This window comes from Mustela lutreola, chromosome 13, assembly GCF_030435805.1.
Source record: "Mustela lutreola isolate mMusLut2 chromosome 13, mMusLut2.pri, whole genome shotgun sequence".
Classification (NCBI taxonomy): domain Eukaryota; kingdom Metazoa; phylum Chordata; class Mammalia; order Carnivora; family Mustelidae; genus Mustela; species Mustela lutreola.
In genome coordinates, this window is record NC_081302.1 from 55571588 (window position 1) to 55590054 (window position 18467).

Consider the following 18467-nt stretch of genomic DNA (forward strand, 5'->3'; position numbering starts at 1 on the left):
TCCCAGAGTTAGAAGAGGGTTAGGGAATTTACTCTCTATTGCCCTTTCTTCAGTTACCAGTAAGCCTGGTCTGGTCCAAACAAGCGAATTTTTTTTTTTTTTCAAAATTTTCAAATGAAAAAGACTCTTACTTTTAAAAGTAAAAAATATTTTTAAGTATGGAATAGAAGAAAACTTTGCATGCACATGTGTGTATGTACACCCAGATGATTACAAGTAAAACTGGGGGAATATGAACAAGATTGATGGATTGTACCAACCAATCTCCTGGTTATAATATTGTGCTATAGGACTGCAAGAATACTATCACTGGGGAGAAACAGGTAGAGTGTACACAGAATCTTTCTATGTTATTTCTCAAATTTCATATGAATCTAGAATGATCTCCAAAGAAAAGGTTTAATTAAAATATCATAAATAGGGCGCCTGGGTGGCTCAGTGGGTAAAGCTGCTGCCTTCAGCTCAGGTCATGATCTCAGGGTCCTGGGATCGAGTCCCACATCGGGTTCTCTGCTCAGCAGGGAGCCTGCTTCCCTCTCTCTCTCTCTGCCTGCCTCTCTGCCTCCTTGTGATCTCTGCCTGTCAAATAAATAAATAAATAAAATCTTAAAAAAATATATATCATAAATATGTGCATAATACTCCCTGTTAATAAGGCTACATCCCTTCCATTGTGTTTCACCCATGTTGTCTTCAGTATTTCCACTGTCATCATCTGTTTTGTTAAGCAAGGCCCAGGAAGCTCTCTGCTGACCCATTCTACTTCTTATAATTCAGTCTTCTCCTTGCCACTGGCTCAGTGCTACTTTTGCAGAAATATGATGGTGTCAGGTTGCTCTTGTTTGATTATTCAGCCTTTGCATTTCTGACTACAGACAGAGCCGGAGTGTATTTATATATGGGACAATTAGAAGGCTGCCTAATCTTATTTCATATCATCTTTAACCTGTTCATTTCATGATTAAGCATTTAATTCAAAACAGCTCTCTCAGCGGATTTACTCTTTCCTTCTCCCATCTTCTGCACCCTTTGATCTCCTTCGGGAGATGGTGGCCCAGGAACAGGCAGGAGAAATTGCAAAGAAAAGCCTGGCATTTTGACAGAGCAAGAGAATAGAGCACCCCCCATCCCCCACTCATTCACTTAGCTAAAACACAGGCTATCAGAGAAGCAGGGAAAACAATAGACATAAGTACGTGCTAGGTCTTCCAGAAACCAATGGTAGATGAAAATCACCTCTTAGTCTAGAGCATGGGAGAAAATCACTGTTCATCACAAAATGGACATGCGACGCAGGCATTTCTGCAACTCTTCTGTTCTATATAACTCCACAAATCCTTCCTGTAAAATATAACTTTCTTCCTTTAATGATCTAGTAGTGAATTATTTATATTCTTCAATTTATCTTCCTGTCTTCTTTTATTTATTCCCAGACTTGTGCTACTTTAGTCTAGAAAGGCTGACCAAGATTACAGGCAAAGCACAGGAGTCTCCAAAGGGTGCCAAGCCTAAAGTCCAGAGCAGAGCCATGGTGCACAGCAGAGCAATGAAATCTCATTCTTGGAACAGCAGCCAGCTAAAGGGTCCACACACTGCCAGCCTCCATGTCATGACAGCTTTCCAGAAAAATCCATTTTGTGTCCCCACAGTTACTACCTTCGCTTTGGCGGGCATCATTGCTTGCCTGGGCACTGCCACCTTCAACTGATCTCCATGCTCCTGACTCTCCCTCCGCCAATCCACTCGCCAGACACCTGCCAGCATGACGCTCCCAAGATGCAAATCAAAAAGAATGATGCCCACGTCTTAATCCATCAGTAGCCCTCTAGCACACAAAGCACAGGTTATCTAGCACATGGCTGTTGTGGCAGATTCACTAGGGAATTTGGGGACATAGTGCAGAACATGTGTCAACGATTGTATCAGAGGGTCCAAGACGCAAGATGCTAGTGTGTCACCTCCCAGCTCCCTTCTGTTATTGGCTTAGGCCCACTCCTGAAGCCATTAACTTCACTGCCCTACCAAGCTGCCCTACATATGGAAGAGAAAACCTTCAGGCAGAGAACAGAGGCGATTGCAGAAAAATTCTACAGACATATATTGGAGCAGTGGGCATTTGGGCAAACAAGTATGAAAGTGACCATGTCTGCTCCCACAGGCCATGTCCCTGAAGTTTCTGATTCAGTAGGTCTGGGATAGGACCCAGGGATCAGCAGCATAGCAAATGCTTCATGGGATTTTGTTGAACAAACAGATTGTAAAAACACTGCCTATTATTATTAAGCTCAAAAGCTTTTCATTGTCTGTCTGCTGTTCTGCTCTCCACACCTACTGACCCTCCTTCACAGTCACCTTTAACCCAAACCAAATTTGTGCACTTTCCTGCAAATAGCATTATCTCTTCCATGAGCAGGAACTGTGCCTTAAGAATCCTATTCATCCCCAGGGCCAAATACTGTACCATTCACATAGTAAATGCTCAAAAAATTATTTTTAAAGAAAGAATTCTAAAAGGAAATAGTATAATATTTAAGTGTTCCCTGAACAAAACTATCTTCCCTATGCATCAAAAAGGTAGGTATAATTCTACTAGTGAAATAAACAAATATATATTGAGCACCTAATATACGCATGAGACTCAGGAATCCCTCCAGAAAAGTACTATAACTTTTCTCAGTACACACCTTAACATCTTTTCTTCCCCCCAAAGTGGGGTCTTTTAATAGAGATGGGCAAACAGGGAACATGATTCAGTTCCCACCCATTGGATGTGGTATACCTCCCTCTCCCCAACCTAGTATGGCCCCAGGTGTGACATAGAGAAGTGTTTTTAAAAAATATGGCAGGGCTAACTTTCCACTTTCACAGAAAAGTGGAACACAGGAAAGCAATCTGTTGGAGCTTTGCTGATATGAAACTATTAATGAATCCCTACAGAGGAGATAACCAACTAGGTAGTGGTGGAAAGGTCAAGGATGTTTAGGACTAACCAGAAGCATGTCAAACTTAACCTACCTTGTGGTTCGGCCAGAGTTGTCCGTAGAGACACCATTACTCTCCACCTACTTTCAAAGATGGAACAGGACAAAGAAGAAAGTCTTATTTCAATGTCACTGAACTCTTGGGATTATGACTTCTTTCAAGGACAACAAATTTGGTTCCTGGGATCTAGTGGTAACTTTGGGCTCTACCCCTTAATTGCAAAAGAGTTGCTGTGGTTTTTAAGCTACTATAAAGGTGCTCTCTTGCAAATGAGACCAAAGCAGAGGTCTGGCCACTCGTAGTCACTAAAGACCTCATCTGTGACTTTTTTCCCACTGTTTGGGACATTAACCACAGTCCCTTGGCCACTTTCCAGTCTGGATAATTACACTAGGGCTAGCAAACTTCACCCTCCAGCTCCAACTAAATAAAGTATTCCTTTGGACTAGCTGCCGTAACCTTTGTTCTGCTGCTGTGGGCTATTAAAGAGCTATTCTGTACTTAGGATGGCTGTATTTGTGAAAAATATACCCCTGGTATAACTTCCTGTACTGACAAGAAGTATATTCCACAATATCTCACTGGCCAAGTTATTTTTTTAAATATAGTGCCAGAAACAATTAGAAAACCAGAGTAATTTCTTCTCTATCTTCTCAACTTTTACAATTCACACAGATACAGACTGAAATGTTTGCAACATTATATCAAGAAGGAGGGCAGATGTATATTCCACAAAACATACACCCAATGTCTACCATATGCTAGGCTCATTGTAGCTACTGGGTATTGTTATAGAAGCCGTGGGTTATGTTCTCAGCATAATGTGAGAATTTTCCAAAGGGAATAATTCAATTTAATTCTTCCTGTGCTACTATATTTCTGAAAATCTGAATATATCCACTTTATGTAATATATCAACATTAGCATGCACAGGGCTCCCAATAAAAACACTATTTCCATCCACTCTTGAAAGTGTCTAACAGGACTGGGGCACTTGGGTGGCTCAGTTGGTTAAGGGCCCACCTCTTGATTTTGGCTCAGGTCATGATCTCAGGCTACTGAGATTGAGCCTGGTGTTGGGTTCTGCACTGGGCATGGAGCTTGCTTGGGATTCTCTTCCCCCACTCCCCTTCTCCCACCTCGCTCTCACTGCCCCCCACCAAAAAAAGAGTCTAGAGGACCTTAAACTCAATGTGTATGTAGATATGTGTGTGGAAGGATATGTGTGTCTAAGAAGGAGAAAATACGCTTTCCTGGTTAGCTTGGGGGATAACAAATAGTGCTTGGATGTATATTTATTTATTTGCTTGTTTTTTTAGCAACCATCCTACTTGTGTGGGTGAGAGTTTACAGGTTATAACAGCAGAAGCAGACATAAGGAAATTGAAAACTAAATATCTCGTTTAAAGCCTTTTTTTACTGTATGAAAAAAAAAGCATAAATCAAGTCTTTTAGTGTTCTATTACAAGGATGAAAACAACAGAAGGGGAAAAAAGTAAGTATTGTGTGTTCGTCCATTTACATACACATATATTATCCTGTATGTGAAGATGGGAGAGTGTCGTTAAATATCAAAATTCCAGTGGGCTAAATTATGGATGAACATCAGAATATTTCACATCATTCCCTGCAAAGAGAAATGGTTCAGAAATAAAAAATAATAATAATAACAACCTTAAAATTCAGATTAATCCTACAGGATCCAAAACAAGTACTTGCCCGGACAAACTATAACTAGACTGTGGAAAATGGTTTAAAAAATCAGTGAAGTTGACTTGAAATCCGCCAAATTATTATTCTGTTTGAAAATCCTCCTAGCTAGAACAAGTTAATAGCAGGCTTCTAAATCTAGGTTAAACATGCTGTAAATCAATTTATTCCCCCCTACAAATCTGCTAACGTGCATGCTTTTCTGGTGAAAATGGTTCTTCAATGTTACTTAATACTGTCACTTTATTGTTTCTCCAAGCAGTCCACTTCAAGTTAAAGTTCAATGCGTATGTTTGACATAAATAATAAACAGTGAAATACACATCGTTTAAAATAGCATAAGGAACCTCAAAATGTATCACACAGGCAATACATTTCCTAAGTTTTAGAAGAAATGCTTAATAATGCATATGTCATCCAAGTTTGCCGCCTAATAACTTATTCATTATCATTTTGCTAAGTGAAGAAACAATCGGCACTACTACCATCTCACACAGATAGATGACCTGTCCTCCACCAACATGCTTCAGGTAGCACCTTTGGCAAGACAGCTTTGATAAAAGATTGAAATGAATTTTATGCAGAGAGACACAGTCTGTCCCATGGACTTTCAAGAGCCCAAATCATACACCCACAGTATGTCTATCACGTTGCAGACAGACCAGAACAGGTGATTAATTAGCTGTACTGTTTAAACTCTCACCAGCTTACAAGCTGACCGACACAATCTTCAATCTTATTCCCGTTTAAAATTCACACAGAGAATAATGGATCATTAAAGATTACACAGAGGTGTAAACAATTAGCAAAGCAAGGGACAGGGCTTCCCCATTTTGGAGAAAAAGGTGGGAGTCACGGTCCTCCCATCTGGACTTCTGTAGATGGGAGGAAGAACACAGGATATACAATGCATCTTAACACCAAAATTCAGCCTGATGTTAGTACTAAATGTTTATGCCCAAGAATTCCTTTATTTGCTAAGTATCTTTATCAGGATAAAAATCATTTTTATATAAATCTTATGTAACTCAAGAACAAGAGTGATTCCAGGGAGGAAATGGAAAAAATTTCCAAGTGTGACCCAAGGGAAGACATTCTGGAGATGGCTTAGTCACCAGGGTCAAATCACATCACCTCACTGTGCCTCAGCGTCCCGTAAAATGAAAGAGGCCACTGCATGAATCTCTAATTCCCCGCTAAGAGTAAAATCCAGCTATCTATTTAGATATCATAGAGAACTCAAGTTTTTATAAAATCCTAAGAGCACCTGATGGCAGCAGAAAATGTGCTTACAGTGTTTAATGACTATAAAGAGAAGAATGAAAAGGGTCTAAACAGTCCTCCCAATCTTACATTTTTCAGCTTATACTAGGCTTAAGAGGGCAATTGGAATTAGATGCTTCATTTCATCCCACAATCACAATATAATTCTTATTACAATAAAAATTTTAAATACTCTTTTTAAAAACATCCCAAAAAAGAAACAGCTTCACCTTACTCAAATGAAACTTAGATCTGTCTCACTTGGAGGGTTTCAATGCTTGAGCTATAGTATGGGTATCAGGATGTGGAAGCAGCTGTCACTGCTTTGTTTTTCATTCACAGTAGGTGGTTGCCAAGCAACAAAATACTATTGTCTGTTTCCATGATCTATTGGCCAATTCTACTCCTGGTAATGCTTTCTACGTTTAAAACAGGGCCACCTTTTGGACAAGAAGAAATGAGAAAAAATTTTAAGAATGACAATAACATATAAATAAATACACTGAATGTACCACAAAATTATGTATATACATATACAGCTGTATGTGGATATACATACATATATTTTGCATTTATGCATATGTATATGTGTGACTATATACACTGTTTTTCTACCTACCTCAAAACCTATCTAAATTTGAGAGGCCAAGAACTAGACTCTAAATCCCTTGAAGGCAAATCAAGGCATGACTTATGAATATGAAAATATAGTAAGAATTATTTTTTCAACAATAGCAATAATTTCCATTTTGTCACATGTATCAAATATGTCCCTTGAATTAAAGTCCTACAGTCAGGAAGCAATTCTGTCTACTTACATAAAAACAATAATAAATGGAAAGACTTTACTATCTACTTTGGAATTACCCAAATATATTTAACATGCTGTGTGACTTATCATGTGCTATTACTGTGTACAAAGATAATAATTGAAACAGAAAAATTCGGTTGCTATTTACACCCAAGAATCTTAAAATACATTCATTTTTAAAATAATTGAATTGTTCTCCCTGGAATAGCCTCATGTGATTCTCACTTTGTTTTGATATGGGTCCCTGGGGAATAACAGTCATGCTATGTTATTCTTGCATATCTCACTAGCTTGCAAATAAAATAACACAGTGTACTCAATATAAAGTTGTCAACATTAACTTGCATCAGTTGCTGTTTGTTTTGCACTGACAAGGCTTCTAAAGATAAGAATTACAATATTCTTAGATGTACAGACACAACATCAAAACAGCCTGAAGGAATTAAAGCCTGAAAATGCTAGAGGCAATCACGTTCTGAAATGAAGAAAAATCAGTATCATTTATGCATACATATATATTTCTGCAAAGGACCTAAATAACGCCAGAACAATCTTTGGATTTTATGCAATGCTCATCCGTCTTCTTTCACAATATTTCAAAAGCACTTTGCCTTAACTATTTAGTGCATCCCTCTAAAGGAACTTTTAAAATTTCAGTTTTTGAAATTCATTACCACTTGCACATCTATATATTACAACAAACTGGAATAAACAAAATCTATTAAGTGAATTAACATTACTACTATGAAGTCTCATATCAAAAGGACAGCGCTAGCAAAACAGAAACAAAGTGTGCTAATAATGATCAAAATATTGTTCAAAACTACCCCTTTTCTGGGACAGAGCCTTCTTCAGCAGAACCCCAGAGCCCCACCCCCATACCCATCGGAATTTCTCCTTCACATTCACCCCGTAAGTGACCCATTTTTTCTCCCTCCGCTTCCCAAGCTCGCCCACTGTGTCCTTCCTTCTCACAAGGAACAAAATCCATCCCACTTTCTCCATCCTCTTCAGATCTCTTAGCCACCCATTACTTTCTCGGAACTACTGGACTCAAACCTGCAGCCCAGTTTGCCACGAACCTCTGCATACCCACTTGGTACCCTCATTCTTCTAGATATGCTTTAAAAACCTCTACCACCGGAACGAATGCAGTATTAATAAAAGTAGGGTTGCGAGCCAATTTTTGTTTTTTGTTTTATTTTTTAATTACAGCAGTAGAATGTTGAGAGATAGAAAGGAAGAAAAGCAGGAGTGTATTTGGAGGAAAGAGGGTGGGTGAGTGACTACACACAGCGGTGTAGACGCGGGGACCCTACCCACCCGGAATCCCCACCTGTCGACCCCACTTCCCCCATGTGCGCGCCGCGGGATGACAACCACAACACTCCAGAACCACCCCCCTCCGGGAAGGAGGCGGGGTTACGCCTTCAGCCAATCAGAACCCGCGAACTCCGGGTGTCCAACCTATGGGGTGGCCGTGGCCGTGCAGGGGGAGGACGTGGGGTGGTCGGGGAGGGCCCGCGTCCGTGGGAGGCGCGCACGTGTCGAGTCCAGGGAGGCAGGGAGGCGGAGAGGCGGCAGGCGTCCAGGACCTAAGGCGCGGGCTCTGCACCCTGGCAGCCACTGAGTCCAGCTGCCCAGTGCCTCCTCTGCCTCCTGCACGGCGGGCCAGGACCGCTCCCGCCGAGAAAGACACGTCCAAGGTGTCTGAGTTCCCCGTGTTAGGGGACAGTCACAAATAACAACAACACTACCTAGCGCAGAGGAGAAGGGGAGTAAAGTTTCCGGCCCGCACCACAGCGGAGTCCGCCGAGACAGTGAGGACAAGGAATACAGGGCGGGAGGGTGACAATCGGGAAAGAAGAGGACAGCCAGAGGGCTGCGCGAGCAAGACGCCGTCCCGGGTGCTGTGCAGGGGGCGGCGGGCGGCTGGGTGCGCTGTCCAAGGTGCAGGGGAGGTGGGAAGCGCGCCGCGGGCGCGAAGCCCGGAGCCAACACCGGTCGTCGTCGGCGGCGGCGGGGAGAGCGGGGAACAGCAGTCTGGGGCGCCGGGCACCCCCAGGCTCGTAAAAGTGACAGGGCTAGAGCTAGGATAGAGCGGGAAGGGCACGGGGGGCTGCGCGGAAGCCCCGAAGCTTCCACGCACCCCTCCCCACCAGCCTTACCTCTAGCTCCATTCCCCTCCCCCTCCCCGGAGCCCACTCCCCTCCAAGCCTCATGTCCCGGGCCGTGGCGGGGGCGGGACCGGGGAACCCCGGCTCCGAGCTCGGACACCCCAGGGATGCTGCGGGCCCCGGGGCTGCTTGCTTACCTGGAGCTGCGGTACCGGGAGCGGGGGCAGCCCGCCGCGCGGAGCCGGGAGCCGGGCGCTGGGCGCGGCGCGGCTTCTCCTCGCCTCGGCGTCTTCCTTCTCGGCTTCTCCCAGACTCCGTCCCGGGCACGAAGCTGTAAGACGCGGCCAGGCTGCAGCTGCGGTTCCCACTGCTGCCTCCGCCGCCGCTGCCGCAGACAGAGGACGCCCCGTGGCGACTGGAAGCCTGTGTGAGTAGCGGCGCCCGAGAGAGTGGGATCTGCTGGAGACTCCACGGCTCGGGGCGCGCGGACGTGCGCACGCGCGCCTGCGAGTGTGAGTGTGAGTGTGTGTGTGTGTGTGTGTGTGTGTGCGCGCGCGCGCGCCCACGGGGTGGGGGAGTCGCGAGGGGAGGGGGAGAGAGGCCAAGAGATGCTCGTAGGGACGGAGGCAAAATTCTTTGCCCCCGGAAATCCGTAAAGCCAGAGAAGGAGGATCGAACACGCGTCTAGCGGCGGGGAGCTGCCCGCGGGGCGGCGGCAGAAGGGGAAGGGAAGGCGGCACAGAGCGCTGGCTCCGGATCCGAGCGGGTCGGAGCCCAGCGGAGAGCGCAGCCACAGATGCAGCAGAGGCGGTGCCCGCAGCCCTCGGTCGCGCTGCCCCCTCTAGGGAGGGGCCGAGCTGCTCGCTCCCGCCACCGCCGCGGCTGCTCCGGACTTCTTGGCTGAGCGCGGGGGAACAGTAATCAGGACCCCATGGTTGGCACTGCAACCTTGGAGTCTCTCGGCCCACTAAGGGGCCGAGCAGAGGACCTGGGCGCACGTGGCCGACTACCGGCTGGAGTCAGCGTGTGCAAGCGCTGCGGGAGTGGAATGGGCGGTGGAACCCCACCGAGTGCGGCCCACCGCCTCTACAGTGTAGGGATGTGGGGCGGGGGCAAGGGTGAGGTCGGTAGTGGGTGAGGTGAGCTTGCACGGTCCGGAGGAAGGGAGGGTGTTTCTCACTCCAGGTGGAATGCTGCCTCTTTTTCTCCTCGGAGGCCACTTTTCCTCAAAGTTAATCCACTTCCCAGGTAAAAGTGCCGGTCTTTTCTTTGTTCGGATTCAGCTGTGTGCAGGCAGCCGAGCACTGCCTCTTTGAAGTCAGGCTCTGCCAGGAAGCAGCCGGTGCGGCCATCCTGGGGCCGCTGTTGGCCTGTAAAACCCTACACTCCTCCATTCATCCAAGCCACACTGTATACACCTTAGAAATAAAAATCTTAAACACATTTACACCCCTCCCTCCTAAAAGATATATCGTCCTAGCAGTATTCTTTTCCACGCTTATTTTAAATTATAAGTACAATTTTATTCATCCAGGAATTTCTTGAAATATCATAAGGTCTGAGTAATACTTGAAAATACCCTTCTTGGCAGATTCCTTTGCGCGAGGATTGTGTTTTGCATACCTTTGCATACCCTCCAGTACTTAACACAGTACCATGTACATTGTGTGTTTTCTATAAATGTTGAATGAATGACATTGTTTTCTAGCTTCACATGTCCTGAAGGCAAAAACTTGGATGCTGGGAAAGTCATTACCACCCCACTAGGCTTACTTGATTTAAACTTGCACCATTTCCCTGTGTGTGGCTATTTTCCCCTCTAGCAGCCAGAGCACCAGCATAAAAAAAAAAAAAAAAAAAAAAAAAAAAAGACTACAGGGAATACTGACCCATGGTGCCGCCTTAACAAAGGGGGCAAGGGAGCATGTTGCAGGGAACCCAATGGGATATCCTGGGTGTAAGAAGGCTAAAGCATGCTTTATTTCAGTGCTGGGGAAATCTAACCTCTTAAAACAGGAAAGTCTCTGTTCTTTAGCAATTAAGAATGTCCCTTTAGAACAGAAGGACAGGAAAAGAAGTTTTCAGAGAAATGCACATTCCTACTAGCTTGCCAGTTACAAGCTTTTCTCCTGTTAAGAGATTTTCTTGGTGGACACTGACCAATATATGCAGGGTCAACCCAGACTACTATTTCTGCTGTAGCACCAAGCCCACATTCTTCAGCCTTGGTATTTCTACAATCACCGTCTTAGAAGTAAAAGTCCTCAATTTTACATTCCATGCTAAATTTCAATTCCTTTGAACTCAGCCTCTTCTATGAGCTCCTTCTCTCTCTACTCATGATATCGCAGCTTTGAAATATAACTGAAATAAAGTGAAAATTAAAATGGATTTATTTGGGAGCTGCCACTGTGTTCTCTAGTGGGGATCCCTTTAAATAACTTCTCTTCTGTCCCTCAATTTACAGTCTTCTTAGGAGTCCTTTGTTGTGATATGGAATTCATGTGCTTTTTTATGTTGAACTCAAATATATGCTATTTAAAATTTTTACTTGAAAGAAGCTCTAGAATTTGCAGGGGGAGCAGAAAAACTCTGAAACCCCCAAATAGATTCTTGACAAGTAAACATTTTAGGTATGAGTCAAAATCTTACAAAATAATTTTAAAGCTTTGTTTTCCTTAGAAAGTTGCCTTTAGGCTTTCCAAGTGCTTGTCTTACTGAGTGGGATAAAGAATGTAACAAAGTTTTAACTTCTCTGATGACCACCAAAGAGTGGTCTTTATAAAAATAAATACATTTTTAAGAAGCCAATATTTAAAAATAAGTAGGCTTATAGCAATCTTAATTTATGTTAGTTTAAAAGATAAACAATAGAAAGGCTAACATCATAAGATATGTATAGTGTTTATGACCCACTTAAGGATAAAAGTTTGGAGGAACAGGTAGAATTAAAATGCTATAAATCATAGGTCCTCAAGCTACTTAAACACTAAATAATAAAATGGGCTACTAAGAGATTCACTGTTACATGTTTTTATAAGTTGGACTGAGAATCAATAGCATAATCATAAAGGTCCTATTTTTCTTCCTAAAAAAGCCTTGCTCCTTAACATAACTGCTTTTTTCAATTTGCAGCAGTGCAATAAACTAGTGAAACATTAACTTTCTTAACAACACAGTATTGAGGAAAGGTGGGATATGCAGAGAAACACTTTAACCTGATTTGACCACAACTAACTAATCTATTCTGTTATTCTAAATTAAACACACGCGCACACACACACACACACACAAAAGCTTTCTACCTCTGAACTGGCAAATTTAGGCTTAGATGAGATGTCCCAGGAAGTCCAAAGTCAACTCCTCATGCTGGAAGCCGACTGCCCCAAATTTCCTGAAGTGAGGAGGCAGGAACCGTTAGCTGAGGTGCTGCTGTTGATTTTAGTGTTGTGAGCACGCATAAGGAGACAGGTAATTTCTCCCATAATTAGGTTCCAGGTCACTTTGTCCATTCCAGTTTTATATGATAAGAATCCTTGACCTGCACCTATACACAAGTGCCAACTCAGCACACAGAGGATAGCATGAGAACAAGGAGAAGGTTCAAGTTATCCTGTTTGCTTTCATGCTTTTATAACTCACTTTGTTCCAGGCAGCTTGATTCTGACTGAAAATCAACCATCTTTAGCAAAGCCAAAAGTCAGAGAAAGAACAACAACAAGAAACAACAACAAGAACAACAACAAGAAAGAAAGCAAAGTAGACAGGTTTTATCATCATATATTCATCCACAACCTAAATGATATTTAGGTTGTGGATGAATATATGAAATACCACTAGTTTTAAATAGTTGATGATAGAATGATGGATTTCCTGCAAGCAGAAGAAAGCTATGTATCCTCTCCTCAGGAAAGTGAGCGTACAAAGATATAAAAAAATTTTTTTAAATAAAATTTCAGGAGTTAGAGGAATCTCCTCTGAAACTGAGGTTAAGAACCCCTGCCTAATATACACCCTTTGCTCACTGACATTTAAAGCTACAGAGAGATGAACTGGTAGATTTACTAATACCCTCACTTTTGTTTTTAAACTGATAATTTATTTGATTGTCAACACCAAAAAGATGCATAAGCAAATCAGTAAACCAAACAAGTATTTATTGAGTACCTACTTCATAATCAATTCTATTTCTCATGCTGTGGTTGTTACCAATAAAATATAAAATGCCATCTATCGCTGCCTTTAAAGAGCCTATAGTCTAGCTATCATTATTCTTAGGAACAAAAAAGTGAAACTAAGCATAATTTAGCACTTGACCATGAACAAAAAACCTTGATTTGAATTACCAATACAACTTACTAAGCCATTTGTTAAATAAACCATTACATTGAAAACTGATTATTAGTTGCCAATGTCTGTATGCATGTTTTCATATTCATATTCCCTAGTAGTTATTGCAGGAGCTGTAATGTAAAAAGCAAGTTTATTTTTGTATTCTGAATGTTAGATTGAAGATGCAAAGAAAATTACTGACAAGAAAAATGGACTATGTTGGCCATGGGGGCTATGGATTACCTATCACAGGATCCTTCAGCAAAATGGAATTGATTAGAATATACTAGAGTTCAGAATTCTATTCATCAAAGAATTAGTAGGGGTACCTATGTTTTATGAAATTTCTAGGTCTACAATCTATTATCGGAGAATTTTACATAATATTTCATTTAAAATTATTAATAAATATAAAATCAATACTATAATATTTATTATTTAGCATAATATGCTAATGTAATATTTTATTAAGTACTCTCCTTAAAATTCCTTACTCCCAGGACCTTGGGATAATGACCTGAGTTGAAGGTAGACGCTTAACCCACTAAGCCACCCAGGCACCCTGGTTAATATAACTTTTAAAAATAACAATTCCTTCACTCAATTCATGACAAAATGATGAAGAACAGAAAAGTAACAACCCAAGGAAATGAGACATTTTCATGGTTAAGGCAGTGTCACCAAGATTTCCCCTCCCACTCATAGGGTGGCACAGACATAAAGTCAGTCACAAAATTAGACCTGTGGAAAGCCCAGCCATCCATATATATGAACACTTTACATAGCCTGCCTACCCAAGGACCCCAGAGGCTTCATGTGGGGAAACCAAGACTGTAAGTCATGTCTTTCTACCCTTTCAGAGGCTTGGTGTCATATGAAAGTATCACTGAGCACCATGTCATAAGATCTAAATTCAATCCTAACCTGGCCAACAACTTCCTGTGAGACTTCGGGCAACTCACTTTCTGAGCATCAGGTGGTCCTCCTGTGTAATGTGGAGAATAATAACTGCCTCATTTCTTAAGACAATTACATGAAATAATGTGACAAAAGGTTCCTCTCATTGTAGGAGCTAAGTGACTCTGTGCAATTTTGGATCTTAATAATTAAAAACAAAAAAAACATACATGTGGCAGAAAATTGGAACACATACATGAATGGGAGGTTCCCACAGAAATTCTGGGAGCTTTTGTTAGATTATAACTTAAATAATGTTGAACTGATTTGATGATTCCTAGGAGTCCCTTCCAAGAATATTTTAGGAAAACCACAGACAACCAAAAGTTGGCAGAAACGGACTTATGCAGAAAATTGTGGGTTTCATAATTCTAGAGGTGCTGTAATTCTATAAATTCTACTGCTATGGCAAAACCCAAGCTTTTGTGTTCGTTTGTTTTTGATTAGTCTCTGTTTTTTTTTCTATAACACAGATTCTGCCTCCCCAGTGCTGCTTTGCCCTGCTAATATGGCTATGCGAATATTTATTTTACAGATTAATACTAATAGTAATTTTTTTAAACAAGAATATTCACTGCTTTCTCACTCTTAATTGTAAAAGTAGTGTGTGTGTGCTCACTGGGGGTAAAAATAGGCAATACAGAAATGTATAAAAAAGAGAAAATTTACTCTAACATCACCTCTCAGGAACCAACCACCATTACTATTTTGGTATATTCCCTTCCAGATATTTTATTGGCAAAAATTTATTCTTTTAAAAGTCATTTAAGTCGGGGCACCTGGGTGGCTCAGGGGGTTAAGCCTCTGCCTTGGGCTCAGGTCATGATCTCAGGGTCCTGGGATGGAGCCCCTCATCGGGCTCTCTACACAGCAGGGAGCCTGCTTCCTCCTCTCTCTCTGCCTGCCTCTCTGCCTTGTGATCTCTCTCTCTGTGTTGAATAAATAAATAAAATCTTAAATAAAAATAAAAGTCAGTTAAGTCAATGTTCAGCCATTTAAATGCATACTAGCATTTTAGTAAAAATGGTTAAACAGTTTCACAAAAAGTTTCAAATGCGGAATTTTTCTTCCCTTTCATACTCTTTCTTTTCAAGATGGGCCCTTAGCTTTAGTCCTTTAAACAGGATTTTAACTAGGATTTTAACTAGTCATCTTTGGAAACTCCCCTTCCAATTTCCCCACTTCTGCCACTTCTAACAATGAGTACTTTTTAATGACCCTTTAAAAACTTAAACTCACCTTGAGCTGACGTGATCTGGAGTCACAAGCCTTGCTCCTTGGCCTCTGGCCATTCTGTGGGTGCTTTGCATTACTTAGCCTCCACCCCCAAGATGAGGTCCAGCTCTGACCTTGGATCTGGTACTGCATTCCCTGATGGAGCAAAAAAGATTCTTGATTTCAATAAGTAACCAGAGTGTTCATTGGTGTGACCATCTACTGGTTCTGCAGAGGGTTGGCGTAGTAGTGAATTATTTGAGTTCATGTTTTATGTCAATTGCTGCAGGCAAAATTTGGGAAGCTTGTTTTATTTTGCTTTGGAGAATCTAAAAACAGTCCTTCACAATGCAAATGCTGGCTGTAATTCCAGTAGAATCTCCAACTTTTGCAATTGAGCATGTTCACTCTTTTACCCAGAAGCTATCATTATTAATGAAACATAGAACAGTGTTTATAATTTTGCCAGTTTGCTAGTTGTACAGAGGGTTACAGGTTCCCTAAGTACAACCACCACAACCCAACCTATCCTGCGAATCCAAGAGACCAGGACCTCTGGTGCCACTCTTAAAATGAGAGCTGAGGAACTGACAGTAGGAAGGAAGGGAGAAAAGCAAACAAGGTGAGATTAATTACATACAGGAGTTCTCTGAGGAATATATCCCCTACATTGTGAATTATGAAAGTTTTAAGTAAATAAGTTACAACATTGTATGTGCAACCCATAAAAGAAAATAATGAGATAATAAAATGCAACATATGAGACAAGCTATAATCTTAGAAATTGTATACAGGGAATAACAATATGTATTAAAAAGTTTTCAAGAATTGATAGCCTGTCTCCAGCATTGATCAAGGGAGAGAGCCATCGAATTTAGCAAATTAGAGAGTTTCTGCAACTAGAAAAGTATACTCTGATTGCACAGGATCCCTTATCCTGATTCTCTCCTGTGCTACAAACCATAAGATGCCAAATTCACACCATTCAATCTGAAAGGTAAGGTGAGGGTAGAAACAGAAAATCTGAGACTGGGAGACAGGATGAGACCAGTGCTCCAGAATATGTCCTTGAGGGTTGAGTATGTAAGTGCCCTGTGTGATAAATGCTTGGTCCAAGCTCAGAGATGGATGCTGTGTACTTTTCATTCATTTGACTCCATTCTCAAAAATCAGTCTTTAAGTTATTGTAATAAAAACATATCTGACCAGAGTAATTAAGAAATGTGGAAATCAGTACAATAATAGTTTTAATTTAATTGCTTTCTGCTAAAATATAGTATGTTTCACATCCTTTAACCTAAACTTCACAAAATAGAATCACTAGAGCAGTTTTTATAGTTAGCATAGAAAAGGAAAAATATGTGATTTAAGATCAGACTAAGCTAGATTTAAATCATAGGCTTGTCACTCTTGGAGTGAAATTGGGTAAGTTTTATCTTTAACCTTTTTAGGCCTCCATTTCCTCATCAGAAAGTAAGGATAAGTTAATACCTAACTGTAAAACCTTTTGTGAAGATTAATGAGACAATATTAAGCATTTCCTTTCCTGATGTCAACATGCCCCTGGGGGATACTGAGAGTACACAGAGTTTACTCTCTGTGATGGTTCATTTTATGTGTCAATCTAACTACACCATAAGGTACTCTGAGATTTTGCTAAACATTATTTCTGTGTGCCTACAAGAGTGTTTCTGGATGAGATTACAATTTCAATCAATGGACTGAGAAAAGCAGATTGCCCTCCCCAATGTGGGTGGATATCATCCTCTCTGCTGAGGACCAGAATGAAACAAAAAAAGCAGAAAAGAGAATTTACTCTCTCTGTTTGACCTCATTCGTCCTGATTCTCAGGCCTTTGGACTCCAACCAGACCTAAACCACAGACTTCCTTAGGTGTCCAGCCTGCAGACAGCCAATCATGGGACTTTTCAGCCTCCATAATCACGTGAGCCAATTTCTTCTAACAAATCTCTTTAAATATGAATATTGGTTCTATTTCTCTGCAGAACCCTGACTAACAGATCTTCCTCCATCACTGAATGGACCTCTGAGTTCCCATGTCTGCTTTCTGATATTTTTTCAAGATGTCAGCTGTCTTTTCTCATTTCTATCAGTTACACTAATCATAGCTTCTCATCTGCTCCAAAGAATTCCATTGCACAGATTTGGAAACATCTATTTTTCACCAGTTTCCTTTTACTTCCCATATTTAGGCTGTATTCTGAATACATAAAGTATTATTGGAATCAGTTTTTCAGATATATTGATATCTGAAAAAGAACAACCCAGCAGAAAAGGCTTATATCTGCCCTTCCTCCTTCTTGCTCAACTCTGTACTCCTCATATCATACCACATAGTCACCCTTATAAATCAGTTTCTTGTGATTTCAGCTAGTGTGACTCTGTTCCTCAGAGCCAGATCACTACTCAGTTTTTTTGCAGCTGCAAAACTGTGGCCAAACCCCAGACGATGAAGGTTTCATTAAAGGTTACATCCTGTGTGGCCCAGCCTGAAACTTTCAGTGTTTCATGTCATAAAAAATCACAACATGACTTTTTGAAAATTAATGAACTCAATTTCTTTCTCATATTTTAACATACTACTCCAAGAGTTAAGTGTTCACATGCAAAGTGTATATATTTATACGTCTTAATCTATAGTATATAAGGGATTTAATCGAAGTATAAAGAAATGTTTCCTGACAAAGAAAATGATTCTATCCAGAATGAGTTAAGAAAGACAGTGGGATGGAGTATTATGCCTCCATCAGGAAGGATGAATGCTCAACTTTTCTATCAACATGGACAGGACTGGAAGAGATTATGCTGAGTGAAACAAGTCAAGCAGAGAGAGTCAATTATCATATGGTTTCACTTATTTGTGGAGCATAACAAATAACATGGAGGACATGGGGAGATGGAGAGGAGAAGGAAGTTGAGGGAAATTGGAAGGGGAGGTGAACCATGAGAGACTATGGACTCTGAAAAACAACCTGAGGGTCTTGAAAGGGTGGGGGGTGGGAGGTTGGGGGAACAAGGTGGTGGGCATTACGGAGGGCACGTATTGCATGGAGCCCTGG

The 18467-nt window shown here is 41.5% G+C and overlaps 1 protein-coding gene across 7 annotated transcripts in view; it reads right to left on the minus strand.

Annotated features, from left to right (window-relative positions):
- ENOX1 (ecto-NOX disulfide-thiol exchanger 1) overlaps positions 1–9832 on the minus strand; it is a 572082-nt gene extending 562250 nt beyond the window's left edge. For all 7 annotated transcript variants that reach the window (XM_059144563.1, XM_059144567.1, XM_059144559.1 and 4 more), the window contains exon 1: positions 9081–9832. The gene's annotated coding sequence lies outside the window, so the exon portion shown is untranslated. The remainder of the gene's footprint in view (positions 1–9080) is intronic.
- Positions 9833–18467: the final 8635 nt, after the last annotated feature.